The sequence below is a fragment of the Chlorocebus sabaeus genome, chromosome 13, assembly GCF_047675955.1.
Source record: "Chlorocebus sabaeus isolate Y175 chromosome 13, mChlSab1.0.hap1, whole genome shotgun sequence".
In the NCBI taxonomy this organism is placed as follows: Eukaryota; Metazoa; Chordata; class Mammalia; order Primates; family Cercopithecidae; genus Chlorocebus; species Chlorocebus sabaeus.
In genome coordinates, this window is record NC_132916.1 from 55,032,190 (window position 1) to 55,056,538 (window position 24,349).

Consider the following 24,349-nt stretch of genomic DNA (forward strand, 5'->3'; position numbering starts at 1 on the left):
GACAGGGATACAGCATGTGACCAACAAATTTTGAAGGGATGAAATGAGGCCTTTTTTCTGCTTGAACATATCTGATAACTTTGATTTAATGCCTCTTATAAATGAATACAGACTGAATGTTGATGTTTCCCAAAAAATCTTATGTTGAAGCCCTAATTTCCAATAGGGTAGGGCCTTTGGGAGAAAATTAGGTTTAGATGAGGTCATAGGGTAAGGCCCCCATAATGGAATTACTGTCCTCATAAAGAAGGAATAGACCATAACATTGCAAAAAGGTGGCTGTCTGCAAGCCAAGAAGAGAGCCTTCACCAGAACCCAACCAGGCTGCCACCCTTAGCTCAGACTTCTAGCCTCCACAATTGTAAGAAATAAATTCCTGTTGGTTAAGCCACCAAGTCTATGATATTTTGTTATTGCATCCCAAGATGACTAAGACAAAAATCCATTTTTAAAAGTACAGGCCAAATAATTTATTTTTAAAAAATGATATTGTGTCATTTTAATGGAATGAAGAAAACATGAATAATTCAATAAATTGTGTAGAACACAATTTAAGGAAAAACATGAATCCCTGCCTTACTTCTTATGTCAAAATATATTCCAAGTGAGATAAATACTTAAATGTTAGAAGGAAATAAAAGAAGGAAGGAGAAAGGAAGGAAGGGAGAGAGGGAAGCAAGACATTAGAGACCCAGAGACCAATAATGGTAAAGGTATTCATATTTTTTGAATGGGGGAAGGTTTTCTAGGTATAATATAAAACCCCGAAACTCTGAAGGAAGATTTGTCATGTCAAAATTAAAAAAAAAAAATTGATCTGAGAACAGCACCATACACAAGGTTTTTATTTAAGCATTACAATTAAACAAAAAATGACAACTATATGAAAAAGGCCTAATTTCTATAGTATAAAAGGAGGTCTCAGAAATCAATTAAAAAATGATCAAAAAGAGAATAGTGAACAAAGGATACAAAAATCTATTTTACAGGGAAATAAACACATGCGGTAAATAAGTATATAGAAAGATATTTAATGTCACAAAAAATTAAGCAAAGGCAAATTAAAACTGCAAAATGCCATTTTCATTCACTACAGTTACAAAGATTACCAGTACACTTTTGTTAGGAAGTGGAAAAAACAACCCTCTCATAAACTTTTGATAGAGCACAGATTAGTGTTAGGAAGCTATCCGTCAGGATCTTCCAAACTTTTAAATGCAGATATACCTGAGACTGCAATTTCACTTCTAGGAATTGATAGTTCATTTATTTACTGACATAAATATATGTCCACTAGTAGAAAGTTATTAGGTTACCAAATAGAAAAAAATAATGAGCATGTTTATTCTTATAATTAAAAAGTGTGTGTATATATATACATAAAGTATATATACATGTAATTTGCTATAGTTGCCTCTGATTAAGGGAATACGTGGTAGAGTTGTGAAATTTTATGTTTTATTTTATAATCTTTGCTACCCTTTTTTTAGAAAGTTATACATTATTTTAAAATAAAAAAATGTCATTGAAAGTGTAGGAGAATATTGCCACCCTACAACTCAGAAATTAACAAAAGTGTGCAATCACTAAGTTACACAAAAAACAAAATATCCAAAGAGGACAAGAGAATAATCCAAAATAAAATAATTTCAGCAAAAATAAAAAACTTGAAATTAAAGTGCTCGGGAAACAAATTGCATGTGTCAGGCAGTTGACAAGCCCCATCTATAAAACAGGAACAGAAGGCCGGAAGCCCAGGTCATAGCTATCACTCAAGCCCCCTTTCAATCATGAAAAGTCTTGTGTGGGGGGATGTGGAGCAAATGAATGTGTGTGCATATCAATCAAAGAGAAAGAGAAGCATTTTCTAAAGGCAAGGGTTGGGAGTAGAATGGTTTCAGAGACGAAAAAACTATTTCCGACCGGTTTAAATGAGATCAAGAACAGGGTATGACCTCCAGTAAAGATTTTAAAAATAGATTCTTCATTTCAGAAAATTATCAGACCAAACCTTCTGTTTTCTTATTTTTAATTTAGGCTCCATAAATAAGCAACGGATGTATTTATACTTATAGTGTCTGCAAGTAGATGATGTTGGAATTGTGATGCCAAATTGGACCAAATATCCCAAATGGAATTTTCTGCACCAGCTGTAGAGCTATAGCATTTCCTAAGGGCACACATTTTCTGTCTTCACCTTGGACAGTTTTCTCACAAGTAAAGGTTGTTCATTCCAAGGGAAAACTGTATTTCATTTGAAACCATAATGTATCCCATGAGAAAAAGTTATGTCTCAGACATATTTGGCTTAGGTTGATTTTAACCTCTCTAAAATGAAAGTGCCCTCTAAATATTGATTCTTCTATACAAGAAGCTCCCTCCATGTGGTACCCTTCATGAAGGAGGAGAAATATGAAAAATTACAGCTTTCTTGTCTCTGTGGGCCAGATACAAGTAGAAATTGCTGCTACTGATTGAGGTGAACCAAACTCAGGATCAGAATGAAGCCCTTCTTTATTAGAGATGAACACGACGGAATACCTTGTAATTCATAAAGTTACATGTTTTGATTCTTTCTGGTTTTCTTCTGTCTTCCTTTCACGCCTCTTATGGTCATGTGCCCACCTTTTCTCTGTATGTTACATCATACACACATATACACACATGCACACATACGGTATTTAGTAAAAACATCTATCAAGATTTTGTTATGGTGTCTCACAATCTATGGTAACTTATCTAGTAAATAATGAGTTTCTAATAATAGAGTAGAAAAATTTCTGGGTGAATTTGCCATATAAATCAGCTAGTAGTTTTTACCATCTGTATAGGGACCCATATGCCTATAACAGCAATAATTTCCCTGTTCATTAAATTCAACTATGCCAACTCCTAGCCACCTCTCACAGAGTAACAAGCAACAAAGTTTCACCACATAAAAAAGGGCCTGCCAAATTGGATAAAGAGTCAAGACCATTGGTGTGCTGTATTCAGAAGACCTGTCTCACGTGCGCAAAAACACATAGGCTCAAAATAAAGGGATGGAGGATTATTTAACCAAGCAAATGGAAAGCAAAAAAAGTAGAGGTTGCAATCCTAGTCTCTGATAAAACACATTTTAAAACAACAAAGATCAAAAAAAGACACAGAAGGGCATTACATAATGGTAAAGGGATCAATGCAACAAGAAGAGCTAACTATCCTAAATATATATGCACCCAATACAGGAGAACCCAGATACATAAAACAAGTTCTTAGAGACCTACAAAGAGACTTAGACTCCCATACAATAATAGTAGGATACTTTAATGCCCCACTGTCAATATTAGACACACAAATGAGACAGAAAATTAATGAGGATATTCAGGACTTGAACTTAGCAGACTTAATAGACATCTACAGATCAACAGAATATATACTCTTCTCAGCACCACATAGCACTTATTTTAAAATCGACCACATAATTGGAAGTAAAAAAAATCCTCAGCAAATGCAAAAGAATAGAAATCATAATAAACAGTATCTCAGGCCACAGTGCAATCAAATTAGAACCTAGGATTAAGAAACTCACTAAAACCACACAACTACATGGAAACTGAACAATCTGCTCGTGAATGACTGCTGGGTATATAACAAAATTAAGACAGAAATAAAGAAGTTCTTTGAAATTAATGAGAACAAAGAGACCATGTACCAGAATCTCTGGGATACAGCCCATATAGCCAAGACAATCCTAAGCAAAAAGAACAAAGCTGAAGGCATCACACTACCTAACTTCAAATAATACTACAAGGCTACAGTAATCAAAAAAGCATGGTACTCTTACTGAAACGGATATGCAGACCAATGAAACAGAACAGAGGCCTCTGAAATAACACCACACATCTACAATCATCTGATCTTTGACAAACCTTACAAAAACAAGCAATGGGGAAAGGATTCCCTACTTAATAAATGGTGCTGGAAAACAGGCTAGCCATATGCAGCAAACTGAAACTGGACCTCTTCCTTATGCTTTATACGAAAATTAACTCAAGATAGATTGAAGACTTAAATGTAAAACCTAAAACCATAAAAACCCTAGAAGAAAACCTGGTCAATACCATTCAGGACACAGGCATGGGCAAAGACTTCATGACTAGAACATCAAAGAAATTGCAACAAAAATCTAAATTGACAAATGGATCTAATTAAACTAAAGAGTTTCTGCACAGCAAAATAAACTGTCATCAGAATGAATAGGCAACCTATAGAATGGGAGAATATTTTTGCAATCTATCCATCTGACAAAGGGCTAATATCCAGAATTTACAAGGAACTTAAATAAATTCACAAGAAAAAAACAACCCCATCAAAAAGTGGGTGAAGGATATGAATAGACACTTTTCAAAAGAAGACATTGATGTGGCCAACATCATATGAAAAAAAGCTCATCTTCACTGGTCATTAGAGAAATGCAAATCCAAACCACAGTGAGATGCTATCTCATGCTAGTTAGAATGGGGGTCATTAAAAAGTCAGACAACAACAGATGCTAGAGAGGATGTGGAGAAATAGGAACGCTTTTACACTTTTGGTGGGAGTGTAAATTAGTTCAACTATTATGGAAGACAGTGTGGTGATTCCTCAAGGATCTAGAACCGAAAATGCCATTTGACCCAGCAATCCCATTACTGGGTGTATATCCAAAGTATTATAAATTATTCTACTGTAAAGACACATGCACATGTATGTTTATTGCAGCACTATTTACAATAACAAAGACTTGGAACCAATTCAAATGCCTATCAATAATAGAATGGATAAAGAAAATGTGGCACATATATACCATGGGACACTATGCAGCCATAAAAAAGAATGCATTTATGTTCTTTGCAGGGACATGGATGAAGCTGGAAACCATCATTCTCAGCAAACTAACACAGGAACAGAAAACCAAACACTGCATGTTCTCACTCATAAGTGGGAGTTAAACAATGAGAACACATGGATATAGGGAGGAGAACATCATACACTGGGGCCTGTTGGGGGTGGGGGGCAAGGGGAGGGAGAGCATTAGGACAATTACCTAATGCATGCATGTGGGGCTTAATATCTAGATGATGGGTTGATAGATGCAGCAAACCACCATGGCACACGTGTACCTATGTAACGAACCTGAACATTCTGCACATGTATCCCAGAACTTAAAGTAAAATTAAGAATAAAAATTAAATTAAATTAAAAGATGTATTTAAAAAATGGCCTGTAAAATGGGAATAATTATTTCTAACTTAAATATCTTCATTGCTACATATGGCACAGAGTTATATAAAGATCACATTTTTAGGATGTTTAGCATCAAACATTTTGCAAATATGAGATATGGTAACTGCTATGCCATACCCAGAGATTATATTATGTTATTTATTATAATTTTTGTATTTTATATGTTCTATTATGTTATACAACCGGTTTAAAATGACCTTCTCCTACTTACTTAAAGAACTATTGATCTGCCTACTTTGCATTTGTAATCACTACAAACTTCCTTCACTCCTTGCCTAAAATCATTTTCTTCCTATTGTTCATTATCTATAGGGGCTTGAACACTGGCTTTGCTATTGAACCAAGCACTCTAAAGACACAAAATAAAATAATTTCTTTCAAGGAGGTGGTTCAACTCTGGAGGTTTAACTATAATACCATGGTAGGTTGCTCACCAATTCAGCCTGTTGTAGGATTGTAGAGTTTCAAGGTAATCAGTGTATATTGTGTGTGTGTGTGTGTGTGTGTGTGTGTGTGTGTGTGTGTGTATATGCAAGTAGAGGTACATGTATTTGTAGCAAAGAATTTGAAATAATACACACTAAAAAGATAGTGTCTTTTGGAGATATCGTTATTTGTTTGGTTTTTTGAGCTATCTAATTTTTCTTCAGACTTGTTTTACTTGTGTCATCATAACAAACAATTTAACTACTGAAGATTTTTTAAAACGTCTTTGTGTTGGTTGTAGATGCTAATTTTTGTGTTTCATAATTTCAGTCACTGAGTGATGACACAATACATTTTACAAAATGTATCACCGAGTCTTATGAAAATAAAATTCTAGCTTCAATAATTTCATAATTTTTCTCTAATTATCTTTCTAAAAAGAAGTTGGTAATGTGCTGTAGACATCGGAAATGTGAATTTTGAAAGCTATAGACTGTTTAAAAATGAAAGTAATGGAAGTAAAAACATATAACACTAAGAAAAAATAAAAGGGACTTAACAGTTCTATAATTATTTTATTAACAAAAGATGTTAAGCAAATTCACATGTGACAATGGCTTGAATAAATGAGAAGTTCTTTCTTCAAAGTGAAAAAGGAAACAGCTTAGGAAATACTGTAGAGTGAAATCAAAAGAACAAGTTACACGTATACTATTTTTATTTTCACTTGGGTGCATTCGTTGTAGTATTTGATCTTTAGTTGACATATACAGGGAAAGAGAGTCCAGTTAATTTATAGATGTTAGTTACAATCCTCTGAAATGAATGTCAATTTTGGTAGTGATGGAAGCTCCTTTAATTGGAGCCTTTCTGTAATTTCATGGCGAGTCTCTAAGTGTGGAATGGATGAGATGAGAAAACACAAGCTAAAACCATGCAAAGCACTTCCAACAAATTAGTGATAACATTTTCATAAACATAATATTATTTTGATGGTTCCACTGAAAACTGTGATTTATTTGGAACATAGCACCACATGTGTTTTGCTTAGTAAAGAGTTGCATTTTCAGCTTGTCATCATATTCAGTCAAGAAACATGTTGGTAAAATTGATTAGAACCCCCCCCCCCCAACACTGCTTCTTTCTGTATTAGTCCATTTTCACGCTGCTATAAAGACATACCTGAGACTGCCTAATTCATGAAGGAAAGAGGTTTAATTGATTTGCAGCTTCACATGGCTGGGGTGGTCTCAGGAAACTTATAATCATGGGGGAAGGGGAAGCAGGCACCTTTTTCCCAAGGTGGCAGGAAAGAGAGAGAGAGAAAGTGAAGTGGAAAGAGCCCCTTATAAAACCATTAGATCTTACAATAACTCATTCATGATCATGAGAACAGCATGGGGAGAACTGCCCCCATGATCCAATCACCTCCTACCAGGTCCCTCCTTGACACATGGGATTACAGTTTGAGATGAGATTTGTGTGAGGACACAGAGCCAAACCATATCATCTCCATAGCCATACTTGGCATGGGGGAAATAAAAGAACTCAATGGAAGCATCAAAGCAAAAACAGTAGGGAGTACTACCTGTCCTAGTCTTAGTAGTTCAAGCATTTTAAAAACTAAATCAGAATTTCGGTCTCATATGCCTGACTGTTCTTGGTTAATATTTTATTGTGAAATAAAATACATATACAAAAAAAATGTACAACAAAGATATGTATAATACCTTGATCTATCACAAAGCAAACACTCTAATAATCTCTAGAAAAAATAGAATATTGCCTGTCATTCAGAAGCCCATGCATGATTCCTCCTAATTACCGTCCCTACCTTTCCTACTCCTCAAATGTAATCAACTGTCTTGACGTTTAAATCAATCATATGCTTCCTGTTAATAGTATGATTTTAATACCTAAGCACATATCCTTAAACACTATGGTTCAATTTTGCCTTGTTTTGAACTTTATGTAAGTGAAATTGTATAGAATGTATCCTTTTGTGTCTGGGTTCTTTTGCTCAACATTGTGTTTTGTGATACCCACTTAATTGCATGGAGCTGTAGTTCTTTTAGTTTTATTGCTTTTATAGTGTTTTGTTATACGTTTATACCACAGTTTATTTTTACCCTCAACTGTTGCTGAACTTTACAAATCATATTGCTATGAATATTCTTGAAGGTGTTTCTGGCTATACATAAACCCTCATTTCTAAAAGTGGAATTTGCTGATCACAGGGAATGCAGGTCTGCAACCATAACTCGTCATCCCAAACCATCTTCCAAAGCAGTTGCTCCAATTTACACCTCCAGGAGCAGTGTGTGGGAGCCCCATGGCTTCACATCCTCGCCCACATTTGATATTGTAGCATCTGTAGTAGTCCTGTAAATGTTCTGGATTACAGCACTTTGTTGGCGACATATGTTGCTAGCACCTTTTCCCACTCTATGGATTGCTTTTTCACTCACTTAATAGTATCTTTTCCGGAACAAAGATGTTACTTCTATTGTAGTAAAGTTGATCAATTTTTTATAGTTAATATTTTTTTGTGTCCTCTTTTTTAAAAAAAATCTATTCCTACCCTTGTATAATGAAAGTTTGTCATATCTTCTAAAAGGTTTATTATTTAGCTTTTTATATTCACATCTACAACACAGATAAAATTGATTTTTGTGTATGGTGTGAAATAAGATCCAATTTCTTTTTTTCCAAGTGGATATAGATTCATCTCAGCATTGTTTATTGAAAAGACCATTCATTCTCCACTCCTCTATGCTGCCACCTACATTAGTTTCCTCGGGCTTCTGAAACAAAGTACCAAAAACAGAATGGCTTAAAACAACACGGATTTATTTGCTTTTAGTTCTGAGGCAAGAAACGTGAAAGTAAGTTGTGTCAGTGCTGTGGTTTCTCTGCAGGCTCTAGGGAAGAATCCTGCTTTCCTTGCAGCTTCTGGGGGTGGCTGGAGATCCTTGGGGATCCTTGGCTTGCAGCTGCTGCACTCCATCCTCTGCCTCTGTCCATCACATGATGATCCACCTGTGTGTCTCAAACTCTGTATCCAAATTTCCCTCTACCTCCAAGAACACTAGTCGTATTGTAGTTAGGGCCCACCCTAATTCAGTATGACCTCATCATAACTAAGACCCTATTTGCAAGTGAGGTCACATTCACAGATAACGAGATTATGTGAGAATCACTGGGGGCCATCCTGGAGACTAGCTGCCATAAACATGTAGCTTGGTACCTCAGTACATGAATGGCACATGCACACAAACTCGCATACCGTCATTGTCAAACGAAACGAAGTTGAGGGTTCATCACAGTTGTTAAAAATATAGTTTCAAGGCCGGGCGCGGTGGCTCACGCCTGTAATCCCAGCACTTTGGGAGGCCGAGGCAGGCGGATCACGAGGTCAGGAGATCGAGACCATCCTGGCTAACACGGTGAAACCCCATCTCTACTAAAAATACAAAAAAAAAAAAAAAAAAAAAATTAGCCGGATGTGGTGGCGGGCGCCTGTAGTTCCAGCTACTCGGGAGGCTGAGGCAGGAGAATGGTGTCAACCAACCTGGGAGGTGGAGCTTGCAGTGAGCCGAGATCGTGCCACTGCACTCCAGCCTGGGCAATAGAGTGAGACTCCGTCCCCCCCAAAAAAAAAGTTTTAAAATGTATATTTCTTGTAAACCCATCTTTCGTCTTTATACATAAATGCATAACTGTGAAACATTTTTTAGAATGAATTCCTTTAGAAATATTCTCCCGTATTTTAGAATTTGCTTAAATGTGTGGAAATACCGCTTATTTTTAGACAATGCTCATTTTAATTTACTTTTTTTACGTAACAAAAGAAAATAATTGAATTATTATACATACACATAAATGTTTGTACATTTCCCCCAAAATAAATCATCTTCCTGGGAAAAATCACATGCCTGAATTAATATGTTCCTTAAAATGTAAGCAGTCATTTAAAACTCAGGGTAGAAAAGGATGTTAGGTACGAAACTTTAATCTTTTCATTTTTAGAGCTGGGAAAGACCCAGAAAGGAAAGGTGATTCGCCTACTGTCACAGAGCTAGTAGCAGAGCCAGAAGTGAAGCTAGGATTCCATACCCAACAGTCAAGTGTAAGTGTGCCAGCTGTACAATAGTCAACGAATGGCTTTCCTAGCAGTGCACAATGTTTGATGAATAAAATGCTCTTAGTGAATAACTTTCTGTATTTCTCGAGAATGAGATCTTGCTCCATTATCCAGGCTGGATTCCTGGACTCAAGGAATCCCCCCATCTCAGCCTCCTTAGTAACTGAGACTACAGGTACTAGCCCCCATGCCTGCCTTCTATATTTATTTTAACAGTGAACATCTTATCAATTGTATTTTCTATGAACAGAAGCTTTGGTTGACCTGTTTACATTCTTTTTCCCTAGGAGGAAAATCCCTCATCTGAGAATGTCTTGAATGCTGTTACATTGACTGCTCCCTTCTTTCTCAATAAAGAAAAATGAGACTACAGATTGTGTCTTAGGCTATTAGCATCCTCATTCACACTGCAAATTTATAGCTTTGAAAAGCAGTGGGAAGGTTTAGGCTTAAAGAAGCAAGTGTATTTGAGTATGTGGCAGTCCCTAAATTTCTATGTATACATCTCTAGAGCATTTCTGAAGAGATCTGTCATCCTGGCATTTTGGGTAATAGGTTTCACTCCTACTAAGCGACATCGGTGTTCACTGTAGAGCAGTGAATGAAATGTCCTGTTGTCAGAGACTGAGCACAGCTGGGTTCGACTTGCCTAGCAACAGGGCTCTAGTATGACTTTTTATTTTGTACAATTCAGGCCTCTAAAATACTTCATGGCATTTGGAAACCTTGTGTCTGTCTTACTGTGCACCGTCTGATCAACACCATATGCTGACGGATGAGAATGGAAGCTATTATGTGTTGAAGTATATTGAACCTAGGGTAAAACTGGTATAGAATACAAAATGTTCATTTTACACTCTCTCAGGTAGGTGATAATTTGAGTAATACTTGCCCATAGAAGAGCAAAAGTCTATAAATGTTGTGCTCATCGTAAAAGAAGCAGAAACAGGAATACCCATAGAGTTGGTTATAAAAAGGAAAAGCCTAACAAGTTTGAAATAATCTTTCTTTGGATTTCTCCTACTTGACCTTCTAAAACTTTTCCGACTCAGTTCGTTTCATTCATCCTGTATTATTTATCTTTTGTTCAGCTTTAATCTTGAAAACAAACCCAGGGAAGGATTTTTGAGGTGCATTTATTTCCCCTCTGAGTTGTGGTTTGATTAGTTTGGAGACTTACTAGCTTTTAGGTATTTGCCCTTTCAAATTTCAAATGTCTTATTTTTTTTCCCCTTCAGTTTTTCCACATTCTTTTGGAATGCTTTTATTTATAGAGAGCAAAATGCAATCAAAATATAATATTATTCTATCAATCAGCTTAAATTAATGCTTCCAAAATTATTCTACATTCTTTTAAAAACCATGACTCACTTATAGGACCCCACATAATTTTCAGTTATGCTAAAAATCATCAGGAAGAGGAAAAGAGACAGAAATGATAAAATTTTAAAAAATGATTAGTTGGGAAAAGAAAGCATTGTGCAGTTGACTTGCATCAGGGCAATGGAAGTGTGCTGCTAAATTCTTTTGGACGTTTTTAGGCTCTACTGCTAAATATTCTGAAGAGTTAGTCTACTTACATTAATTTTGTGTTAGCATGTACTGTATATATATGTGTATATATACATATATATGAGATATTACTATGTAAAAATTTGGCAATATTAAAATCTATTGCAAGTAATTTTGTGCCAGACAACCTATTGCCACTTATATTAGGTACTTATTTGGTGTTATATTTTATATTATATTATTTAAAAACCTGGAAGACCTTTAGTCTCTGAAATAAAAATCTGTAATTGTTTAATCTTGTTTTATGGATATGTCAACAGACAGATCTGTGAGGTATTCTATTTCTTTGATTGCTATCTTTCAATGAAGATCTTTCTATTAATCTGCTATTCAGTGTCAGAATCCATAAATAAATTCAGATTTTATAAACTGTTCAATGCAACACAATTTTTACTTTAGAACTTTATAAAATGTACATTATTTTAGAATATTTGTAAAAGTATACGTTGTATTTGAGACTTGCAGTGATATGCATGCTTAATCTGTATAGGTCTGGGGCACGGCAAGACTGGAGTTAGAATACTCACAACCTTACACATTAACTTAGGCCTCCAAAGCCCATAAGCAGATAGCAGGCTTTAATCTCTTTGCCAGAGTGATTTCATAAGCCACAATAATAGCTACGGTTTTTGAGCTACGCAAATTGTGCTAGATGCTTTCATTTATTACTTGTAATCCTTACATGAAATGTGAAAAGTTACCTCTCTTTTATATGTGAAGAAACAGTCTCGGAGATTTCGCTACTGACCTAGTAGGTTCCAGAAGAAGCATATCTGGCCCCAAAGCCTATTCCATCCACTGAAGTATAATATACCAGAATTCTGTGAAAAATAACAAGGCAAAAGAAAGATGTGAGCATGAGTGCTCTTAACACAATGTAAGAGGAGCAGCTTTTCTAACATCTAACTCAGGTTTTAAAGAAGTGTAATTTGTTCCTAGTCACTCAATATTGAAACTAATATAATTAATCAATGTGGATTTATGCTTCTAGCAGCAAAACATAGCCATGATAAAAAGAATGCAGGTTTTCAACTGACCTTACAGTTTTACATCTCAATTCTGCTATTTGTTTTTTTTTTTTTTTTAATTAATTTATTATTATTAAACTTCAAGTTGTAGGGTACATGTGCACAACGTGCAGGTTTGCTACATATGTATACTTGTGCCATGTTGGTGTGCTGCACCCATCAACTCATCATTTACATCAGGTATAACTCCCAATGCAATCCCTCCCCCCTCCCCCCTCCCCATGATAGGCCCCGGTGTGTGATGTTCCCCTTCCCGAGTCCAAGTGATCTCATTGTTCAGTTCCCACCTATGAGTGAGAACATGCGGTGTTTGGTTTTCTGTTCTTGTGATAGTTTGCTAAGAATGATGGTTTCCAGCTGCATCCATGTCCCTACAAAGGACACAAACTCATCCTTTTTTATGGCTGCATAGTATTCCATGGTGTATATGTGCCACATTTTCTTAATCCAATCTGTACTGATGGACATTTGGGTTGATTCCAAGTCTTTGCTATTGTGAATAGTGCTGCAATAAACATACGTGTGCATGTGTCCTTATAGCAGCATAATTTATAATCCTTTGGGTATATACCCAGTAATGGGATGGCTGGGTCATATGGTACATCTAGTTCTAGATCCTTGAGGAATCGCCATACTGTTTTCCATAATGGTTGAACTAGTTTACAATCCCACCAACAGTGTAAAAGTGTTCCTATTTCTCCACATCCTCTCCAGCACCTGTTGTTTCCTGACTTTTGAATGATCGCCATTCTAACTGGTGTGAGATGGTATCTCATTGTGGTTTTGATTTGCATTTCTCTGATGGCCAGTGATGATGAGCATTTTTTCATGTGTCTGTTGGCTGTATGAATGTCTTCTTTTGAGAAATGTCTGTTCATATCCTTTGCCCACTTTTGGATGGGGTTGTTTGTTTTTTTCTTGTAAATTTGTTTGAGTTCTTTGTAGGTTCTGGATATTAGCCCTTTGTCAGATGAGTAGATTGCAAAAATTTTCTCCCATTCTGTAGGTTGCCTGCTCACTCTGATGGTAGTTTCTTTTGCTGTGCAGAAGCTCTTTAGTTTGATGAGATCCCATTTGTCAATTTTGGCTTTTGTTGCCGTTGCTTTTGGTGTTTTAGACATGAAGTCTTTGCCCATGCCTATGTCCTGAATGGTACTACCTAGGTTTTCCTCTAGGATTTTTATGGTATTAGGTCTAACATTTAAGTCTCTAATCCATCTTGAATTAATTTTCGTATAAGGAGTAAGGAAAGGATCCAGTTTCAGCTTTCTACTTATGGCTAGCCAGTTTTCCCAGCACCATTTATTAAATAGGGAATCCTTTCCCCATTTCTTGTTTCTCTCAGGTTTGTCAAAGATCAGATGGCTGTAGATGTGTGGTATTATTTCTGAGGACTCTGTTCTGTTCCATTGGTCTATATCTCTGTTTTGGTACCAGTACCATGCTGTTTTGGTTACTGTAGCCTTGTAGTATAGTTTGAAGTCAGGTAGCGTGATGCCTCCAGCTTTGTTCTTTTGAATTAGGATTGTCTTGGAGATGCGGGCTCTTTTTTGGTTCCATATGAACTTTAAAGCAGTTTTTTCCAATTCTGTGAAGAAGCTCATTGGTAGCTTGATGGGGATGGCATTGAATCTATAAATTACCTTGGGCAGTATGGCCATTTTCACGATATTGATTCTTCCTATCCATGAGCATGGTATGTTCTTCCATTTGTTTGTGTCCTCTTTGATTTCACTGAGCAGTGGTTTGTAGTTCTCCTTGAAGAGGTCCTTTACATCCCTTGTAAGTTGGATTCCTAGGTATTTTATTCTCTTTGAAGCAATTGTGAATGGAAGTTCATTCCTGATTTGGCTCTCTGTTTGACTGTCACTGGTGTATAAGAATGCTTGTGATTTTTGCACATTAATTTTGTATCCTGAGACTTTGCTGAAGTTGCTTATCAGCTTGAGGAGCTTTTGGGCTGAGACAATGGGGTTTTCTAAATATACAATCATGTCGTCTGCAAACAGGGATTTGCTAGATGTGCAGACTTAAGTGAGATGCATAACACTCTAAGTCTGGCTTTCCTTATCTGTAAAATGGGACTATCTCTATACATGCTTCATTAGCTGTGCTTAACTAGAAAATGCATTATAATTACTGTGATGCAAAAGGCTCTCAATAAGGGGCAGATAATTTTTCTGAGGCTACACTTCCTAATATGTTAAAATTATTTTGGTGAACATTAGTTGAACTGGATAAGTAAATAAAGATCCCAACACATATAGCTATAACTGTTGTGGTTATTTTCGAAAAGAAATCTATTATAGCAGTTTCTAGAGATTGTCAGTACTACTATCATTGATTTTGCCTTGTCTTAGGATTTAGCTCTCATAAAAAGGTAAGTTTATAGTAATGATTTTGACAGCCTTCGACAGCCACTTGCTTTCCTAGCCTTGTTTATTCAACCTCCAGATGGAGAGAGAGGAAGGCCAGTACTGCTGCAGTCAGCTCCTGCTTCAGGTCTCATAGAGCTGGGTGGGGTGCATCATTTCATTTGTAAGTAAATCTCAGTGATAAGCATTCAAATGATCACATGCTTTGCCCCAAAAGGCATTGATCTCCAGTGAATCTTTTGAAAAAACTGTATCATTTGCCATCTTATCTCAGAGGTACAGGTGAAGTTATCAATGTTAAGACTGCACTTAGTCCCACTTGACCATCCTGCCTCCTGAGCTAACTCCTATGCTTACAAGATGGTATAACAATATGTGAATACGCTGAAGCTTTGCCCCACTTGCCCGCTATAACCCTACTCCTCAGTATTGCCCCCGTCTTTCACCCCTAACAAGGGTCCTCCCTACGTTAGCAGATCAAAGTACATTTAGCTTTTGTATTATAAGAACAGGAGATGAATGTGGGGAAACAGATAGGCAACAGGTAAAATGTGAAATTGGTGGCTGGAGAATATTATAAGGGGAAGGAGGGTAGGTACTAAAGAGAGAGGCAGAAAAAATACACAGAAGAAACTATAATTAAAATGTAGATTTTTGAGAAATATTCCTGGGTCTGCTCAAGTAAAGGGCCAGTCATTTTGAAATGACTATTGATTGCACGGAATGGTTCTTTTTTGCTCATGGCCACATGCTAGAATGGACCCATGTGGATCATGGATTTATAGGTATTAAACTTGCTTCTCCTGCCACTGCTAGCTATAAACAACACAGTGTAACTGAAGTTTACCAAAACTAGCTGTTGTGTCTTTCATTTGCCCTCCAGATCCGCTCTTGCCTTGTTTCCCTGCTGTGCTCTTTTCTGCGGAGCCTGATCTGTATGAACTACATTGACAGACTTCCACAGTTTCTGGCTTCTGTTTTGATTCAGACATTGAAGAACACTAGTAAAACTTGGAGGAAAGGAGGAGAATGAAGTCAGGGTAGTTATTACCCTGACAGCCTTCATTCAGGATCCCCTCAGGATGATTGTATCCTTGGACAAAAGATCACTACTACTCTCAAAGGGACCTACTTTTATCACTTTCTCTCCTCTGGCTTCTGGTAACCACTCTGCCCCATTATCCCTTCAAACTTAGAGGTTCAGCCCCACTGCCCCCTAGCCCCAGATACCTGCACTATTTCTATGGCTCCTCTGTACCCCACCTATACCTTTGTAATTACCCTCTTTATTAATAGATTCTCCTCAAATTGTCTTAATTTCAGTATGTCATTTGCTTCCTGGTGGGACCCTGATCAACACATCACTCAAATTTGTTCTATATTCTCACATCAAAATCCCTAGAAAGCTAGCATGATGAAGTCAAAATGAGTAGCAAGTGGAAGGGTCTCTCTATTCAACACCTTCAAATCCTTAGAAGATGGAATTATCTAATTCAGGAACGTAGAATTTGTTTTGCCTGGGAAGAGTCCAAAAACTGAATTCAATCTATTTCTAGTTTCATTATCTCCCCGTCCCACCTTCTCTGCTACAGAAACTACTTTGCTGCCCAATGTGGCTTTATCATTACCACCTTGAGTTCCTGCTACTTCTGCTTCAGAAACTGTTGAAGAGATGAGGCCAGATTGTCTGTCCTGGTGTGCCAGTCTGGACCAGTGTCTTAGCTCATTTTGTGTTGCTATAAAGAAATACCCAAGGCTGGGTAAGTTATGGAGAAAGAAAGATTTATTTAGTTTATGATTCTGATGGCCGGAAAGGTCAAGATTGGGCATTTGGTGAGGGCTTCAGTTTGCATCCACTCATGGCAGAAGGCGAAAAGGAGCTGTGTGTGCAGAGATCACACAGTGAAAAAAGAAGCAAGGGTAGGGGGAGGCACAAGGCTCTTTTTGGCAACCAGCTCTTGAGTGGGAACTAACAGAGTGAGAATTCACTCATCCTGGAGGGAGGGCATTAATCTGTTCATGAGGGATCCACCTTCATGACCTAAATAGCTCCCATTAGGCCCCACCTCCAACACTGGGAATCAAATTTCAACATGTGGTTTGGAGAGGAAGAACATCCAAACCATGGCAACCAGAGTTTCTGCTGAGGGCATGGACTCTATGTTTAAAAACCACAGGCTGGGCACGGTAACGCCTGCATTCCCAGCATTTTGGGAGGCCAAGGCGAGCAGATCACGAGGTCAGGAGTTTGAGACCATCCTGGCCAACATGGTGAAACCTCGTCTCTAAAAATATAAAAATTAGCTGGGCGTGATGGCACTTGCCTGTAATCCCAGCTACTCAGGAGGCTGAGGCAGGAGAATCACCTGAACCTGGGAGGCGGAGGTTGCAGTGAGCTGAGATCACGCCACTGCACACCAGCCAGGGCGACACAGCGAGATTCCATCTCAAAAATTAACATAAAATAAAATAATTTAGAGGGCCAAGTTCCTTCATCTTCAAGCTTAAAAAAGATGAAGACCTTTAACTCTTTGCTCTCCATGTTTTAGCACTGAAAGTCCCACACTCCAGAAAACCCCTAAGTCCCCAGCCCACCAGGGCAGTTTGTCATCCTATAGTGATCCTAAGACAATATGTAAAACGTCGGCATGTTTATGGGGCTTCTTTGGGGTATGTGTGTTGATTTTTGTTTCTTTTATTTAAGCCACCTGAAACAATTAAAGTGTTTTCTACTCACTGGTTGAAATAATAAAAACAGACATTCTTGTATCTCCGTATGTTTTTATAGTGTGCATGTATTCCAGGTACATGTAATGTATGAACATGCATAAATAAATACATGGAGGAAAAAGAAAAGTAGAGAAAATCTGACATAACTGACTATCAGTACCAAAACAACCCTAAGATCAGTTTCTACAACCTAACGACACACAATAAATATCTTGAACCCAGGAGGCTGAGGTTGCAGTGAGCCGAGATCACACCACTGCACTCCAGCCTGCACAACATAGTGAGACTCTGTCTCAAAAAGAAAAAAAAAAAGGGAGAAGTCCCTGGATGAGAGAGGGGTCAATCCTGAGCCAGAGAGGATCCCCTCTTTTTGATCAGCTCCATGATCTTCTAGAAGCTCCAGGCTTCAAGATTGGCACAAAGCGTGACACAAACATTCTTCTGGGTTTACTTTGTATGAAAATTGTTCTCTACAGATGGTCACCCTGGGAAATCAAGCTCAGATATTAGAGCAGAAGACGTCTTGGCTGTGGCATATACTAGGCACAGGCCACTGGGATCACCTCTTTCCAATGCCTCAGTTTGTCCTGCTTCTGAATTAGCTCATTGAGAACAGGGACAGAGACTCAGTCACTTTTGAATTCTGAGGGTCTAGCACCATACCTCATATGAAGCTGAGGCTAAATATTTCACTAAATGAATGAGTGGATAAATGAATGAACAACCGAATGAATATTCATGTAGCAAATGAATACTCTGGCTCCTCCTCATGACTTTCTCCCTCTTTAGAGACCAGGAACAGTGTTTTATTTTACCTATACTTCAAAGCTTTTCACAGTGCCTCATCGAACAAATTTCCTTTTCATATAAGCCTCTTCATATTCATATTTTATCAGGTGTCTTGTTTAGAGACCTCTTTATTCTATTTATTGCAGTATTTTAACAGTTCATATGTACTTTCAATGACATTTCCCAAATAACCAGAAAAACTGATAGCTAGACATTTATGACTTGATCAGACTTGGATAAAGAGTCTTTCCTGAGAAGTTTTGAGAGGACGGTCCTCACTTTTCTCCCAGCAGAGCATCGCTACCCCTAGCTCCAACACGGCCCTCTGGAAACAAGTAGATGAGGGTGAATCACAAGAAACTTGAACACTACCCACTGACTTTAAGATGTGCCTATGTGTTAGTGGCTGGGTAGCTAAGAGCATCTCTATCTGAGATGTAATACACACAGTTAATATAAGAGATCCCATGTGTCTGGTATTTATAAAGTGCCAGGCACTGATCTAAGCCCTAAGCCCTTTTTATGTTTAAAGTCATTTAAAATTTACAACAACCTCATGAGGTAGACAGAAACAGAGGGCAGACAGTGTTAAATAACATGCGGAAGAGCAGACAGCAAGGAAACAAGCTTTGAACACGTGACCTCTGGGCCTGTGAGCTACCCAGGACCATTGCATTATACCACATGGCATTGAAAGAAGCAGCAATTCTTTGTCTTCTCAAACCAACAGTCTCCAAACCCAGAGACTCACCTCCAGCCACAAAGATCTTAAATGGAGAATATACAACTAAGACCGTGAAAGAATATTAAAGCAGTAAGCTTAGAGGTCAGACTTTGACTAGCACAATGCCTTCCAAAGGCAATAAAAAGTAAAGACCTTTCATCTAAGGAAAATCCCCAGTGGCTCTTGAGCCCTATTGAAGGAGTTCCCGCAGGCTTACATGAGACTGTTGCATGATCTTTAAGGGTTAGGAAAGTCACAGAAAAGAAATCACATTCCCTGGGCTGTTGGACACACATAGTGATACTCAAAGGATGTGTCTGCTGAGTACACACAGGAGGCAGGTAGCAAGGTGGGGGTCAAGCTGAGGTGGCATTCCAGTGAAAGGACTCCACAGAAACTCTGAAAAAAATGGATGGTAAATAAGAGTCAAAACATAGTCGCTTTTCTTTCCTGTACACATTTCTGTGTGTCCACTCCTCTTCTTATAAGGACACTAGTTATTGAATTTAGGACCCACTGTAATCCAGTATGGCCTCATCTTAAACACATGTATCAACAAAGACGGCATTTCTAAGTAAGGTCACATTCTGAGGTTCCTGGTGGACATGAATTTTGGGAGAACACTATTCAACTACAAGCATTAATAGTAGGTATCCTTAGTTTACCACAAACAACAAAAGCAGGGGTTCTGATCTGAATTTTATATTGGAAAATCAGAATATAAATGTATGCTTCATCTTCCAATAGGAAAGCATAAAATATATTGTACTATGGTAGCTCTTGAGAGATTAAAAAACATGGAAAATAGTTTTGTATGCAAATACAAAAGTTGTAATGTTCCTGTCTTGGCTTCCAGCAAAATCATGCATTAAATAGGTAGCTCAAATGGTCATCTAATGTTCTTCAATTGAAGTAGCTGACTATATTGAGAATAAATGCTGTACCAGCTAAACATGCAATGGAATACATTTGGGGCATCTGGATTCAACCCTATACTGCTTTCCTGATTTTTCTCTCCTGGTAATAAGGACATGATTGTGTACTGCTTGATTTTGTTTTCCAAAGAGCACCCTTAGACTCTTTGTATACTTCTAATGGCAGGTGACTTTGTTGATTTCTGTAGGTAGTCTATTTACTCAAGTAAACTAGAATATCATTGAGTCAAAGACTCATCTAATTAGCTAGTATAATAAATCAAACACAACTAATTTGGTTGCTCTCAATGCCACAGCACTTTTTAAAGGTCACTTCCAAGGTGTCTACAATTAGCAGCTTGTCTGCCTGAAGAAATAGTCTGGCCAGACTGAATTGCTCCACGGTGGGAGGAGTAATTTGGCAACAACATGCTGCGTTGTTGTAATAAACAGTCTAGCTATTATCCTCCATTTTTTGCTGCCTAAATTATTTTTCTTTCTCTCTTTTCTTTTTTGTTCTTAAAGCAGTTCTTTGATTCAAAGAAATGTGTCTTTTTATCTATTTCAGTTATGTATTTGAAACATCAATCAACACTGTAGGTATGACAGATTTTTAAAATAAGAATTATTTAGATTGTAGCTTTATATTTATTGTTATCTACATTTAAAGTTCTTAGATACAAGCTAATTTTGGGAGGAAGCTAATTTAAATCCCAAACTAATTAGTGGTTCATGAACTCTTTCGTCTTAAATAAAGGCAATAATACTTAACATTCCTAATGCAGAGAGACTCCTTCCTTGGAAACTTGCTGCTTATTCTTCCCTTCCATGACATCCTTTCTCTGGTTGTCCTACTGACTTTCCCCTGACCTCTCTTTCATAATCTTTCTCAGGTTCCTGGTTTCCTTCTTCCCTTTGAGGGATTCTATTCTGTATTTCCACCCATGGTTTCCTCAAGGGACATCATCCCATTCCAGGGTGTCATTAACTGACAACTCACAAGTCAACTCCAAAACCTGACATCTCTCCTATGAAATGGATCCATCTTTCCATTATATACAAGAAACACGCCATGTACACTGAAGAGCTAAAGTAGATATAATCAAGCGTAATACATAAAACAAAACAAAACAAAAGTTTTCTAAAAGTACTCAAGTAAGGGAGCAATTCTCTGTGTCCCAAGTTACTGGAAAGAGCCACAGAAAGAAAGACAGTGTTTAAAAATCACCAGTTAGTATGATTTTTGCAGGGAGAATAAGAGAAAAGACATTTGAGACCATGAGTACCCTATGATCTATGGAGGAGAGTGGAAATGAGAAGGAGAGTGTGGAAGGTCTTAAGGAGACCATCCCAGCTGGCACAGCAAGCGTGTGTTAGGCATCAGGAGGTCAAGCTGGAGAGATAAAGACCAGACTGTACGGAAGAGTGAATGCCAGCATGAGACCTTTGAAGGTCATCTGTGGAAGTTTCTGGAAGTCCTGGCGTGGGATGATGAACATGATGGGTTGGGTTTATCAGCCCGGTGGAAGGGTGCTCGATGAGTGGCACCCAGGAAAACTAGTTAGAGGGCAGTTGTGGCAATGAAAGCATGAAATGAGGAAGATGTGGCAGAGAGTGAAGAAAGACTAACTCTGAGAGGTAATTCCGAAGAAGGATCAACAGGTCCCCATGGCAGATGTAATGTGGGAGATAAACAAGCAGGAAACAGATAGAGGTGTGACGAACTAAGTGCAGAAACCAGGGGTGAGTTCATTACCAGCCCTGTCACTGAATAGCTATTTGAACTTGAATAACAGTCTTAGCCTTCCTGAGCATCAACAAAATGAGAGAGTTGGACTGGACAACTTTTAAGGTTTCTCCTCACCTCAGTTTTAATGTTCAGTGATGCCCAAGAGCAGGCTTACATTTAGGCTTAGGTTTATTGTGGCCTTTCTGCATCTCTGGTCACTTAACTGTAAATGATCACATTTTCCTTATTGGGGTATAGAGAATTTTGTTAATTTTGAAATAAAGTGTGAAGTGATTTATATTAAAAACATAACCACAAATACCTTTGGTGCCCCATGGTCATCTTCTCTTCAGCATCTTTGGCATTTTAATGGTGAAGAAGGGCAGGACAAGAGAGGAATGTTTTCCCCAAATGTTTGTTTGATGACTGATAGACCTTGCAAGCTAACTCTTAAGTGTAAAGCTTCAGGATTCCTGTATATGTCAAAAGTGGTTAAAGAATACTGATCTAAAATGTTTAAACTGCCATAATTTCACTATCCAAATATGTGGTTTGCTTAAGAGGTTATATCTGTGGTCCAAATTCCATGGTTATATCACTTGAAGTCAAGTTAAAACAATGAAAGGTTCCTGCAAAGTGACTCTCAAAATTGTTTCCTCTTTGATTCACACCAAAGCAAAGAGAAGACAGGAGCTACCTCCCCTTCACTGCTCTGTATGCCATTGTGAGAAAGAATGAATAAGACCTATTATTTGATAGCACAGAGGGTGACTATAGTCAACAATATTTCAAATGTACATTTGAAAATAACTATTGCTTCTCAGCCTTTTCACTTAGATCAAGTGAAAATAACTAAAAGAGTATAACTGGATTATTTGTAAAACAAACAATAAGTGCTGAGGGGATGAATACCCCATTCTCCGTGATGTGACTATTATACATTGTATGCTTATAGAAAAACATCCCAAGTATCCCATAAATATATATATATCTATATGTACCAACAAATATTAAAATTAAAAATTTTAAAACTGGGGAGAGAGAGAAGGAAAAGAAGTTAATTTCCCAACTTCTGCTCATTTTCTTTGCAGGGACATATTGGGCCACCTTTGAAGGGTGCTATATTAGTTTTCTATTGCTGCTATAACAAATTACCGTAAATTTAGTGGCTTCAAACAAAATGAATGCATAAATTCATAATACTGCAGGTCAGGTGTCTGATACAGCTCTGACCGGGTTAAAATCAGGGTGTGGGCAGGGTTGCATTCCCTTCTGAAGGCTCTAGGGGAGAATCTATTTCCTTGTCTTTCAAGCTTCTAGAGATGGCTCCTTGCTGCAACTGCAAAGCCAGGGTCATCCTGTCTCTAACTATTCTTCCCTAGTCACATCCCCCTAGGCCCCAGCTACACACCTACAAAGTCCCTTTTGCTATGCAAAGTAATTCATTTACCAGTTCCAGGGATTTGGACGTGGACGTCTCTGAGGGACTATTATTCTGCCTATCACAGGGACATAAAGTGTGCAATTATTATCCTGGGTCATAGTCATGCATTTATCTTGAAGAGAAGTTTATATGATAAAACTATGCAGCAGGCAAAACAAAAACAAAAAAGGTCCCAATGAAATGCTTTAGTAACAAATCAGCAAGAAGGGTGAGCATAGCCTGGCATGTTTTGTTGTGATCAGTTTTGCCACTGGCAACGTAAGTCACCACAGACAACAGGAAGTATTAAAAAGTATAGCAACTCATGCATATATATATATATATGAAGAGTCTATATATATATGAAGAGTCTCTCTCTATATATATATTAGAAGAGTCAAGGGCTCTTCAAATATTCTCTTGATTATATGTTTAACATCTGGAAAATAGGGCTTATGTGGAGGAGCTTATTATGAGAAATCTTTGGTAAAGAAAAAGGTGCCTTTCCTCTTTAGAATTCCCAACACATTTCTATTTTGGTTATTTTAGACTATGTTTTGAAACTTGGAAATTTTAAAATTATATTTCAATCCCCTGATTCAAATAAGAATCTTAAAATGATATTTCTGGTGTTATTTAAAAATGAATAAACAAAAAACATTTTTAAGAAATATTGTAAGAGATCAGCATGCACCACATCAAATAATCTCTGCAGCATTATCCTGAAATAGACAGAGCCTTAATTTCTGCCATATCAGGCAACACAGGTATTTGAGAATGTCTGAGGAACACAATATTGTGAAATGTGTTCTTATAAGGCCTGCAAGGAAACAAATACAAAAGCCACCCCTTCTTTTGACTCCTGAAGTTCAGCAACTTTACGAAGCTCTTTGATTACCCAAACATCATTTTCTTTTCCATTTGTTTTCAACTTGTGAAATGGTACAGAATTTTATGCAGTTTTCTTTCTTTCCATTTATTATTCAATTGCATATATTTTCTCTTATAGTTTTAAAGAAAGCTGTTTGCTTATACAATTGCATTGCATAATGTACTGAATTCTGCTAATATCTAATAATAGAGTGTGTAGAGCTTTTGGAAACATGCTCTATTCTCATATTAAGATTACTTGTAGAGTACATAAAGCAATAGCTCTTTCCTTCTACCTACAATCTTTGCATACACTTTTTTCTTTACTTTCAGTAACTATTTTGGACAGTTGGATAA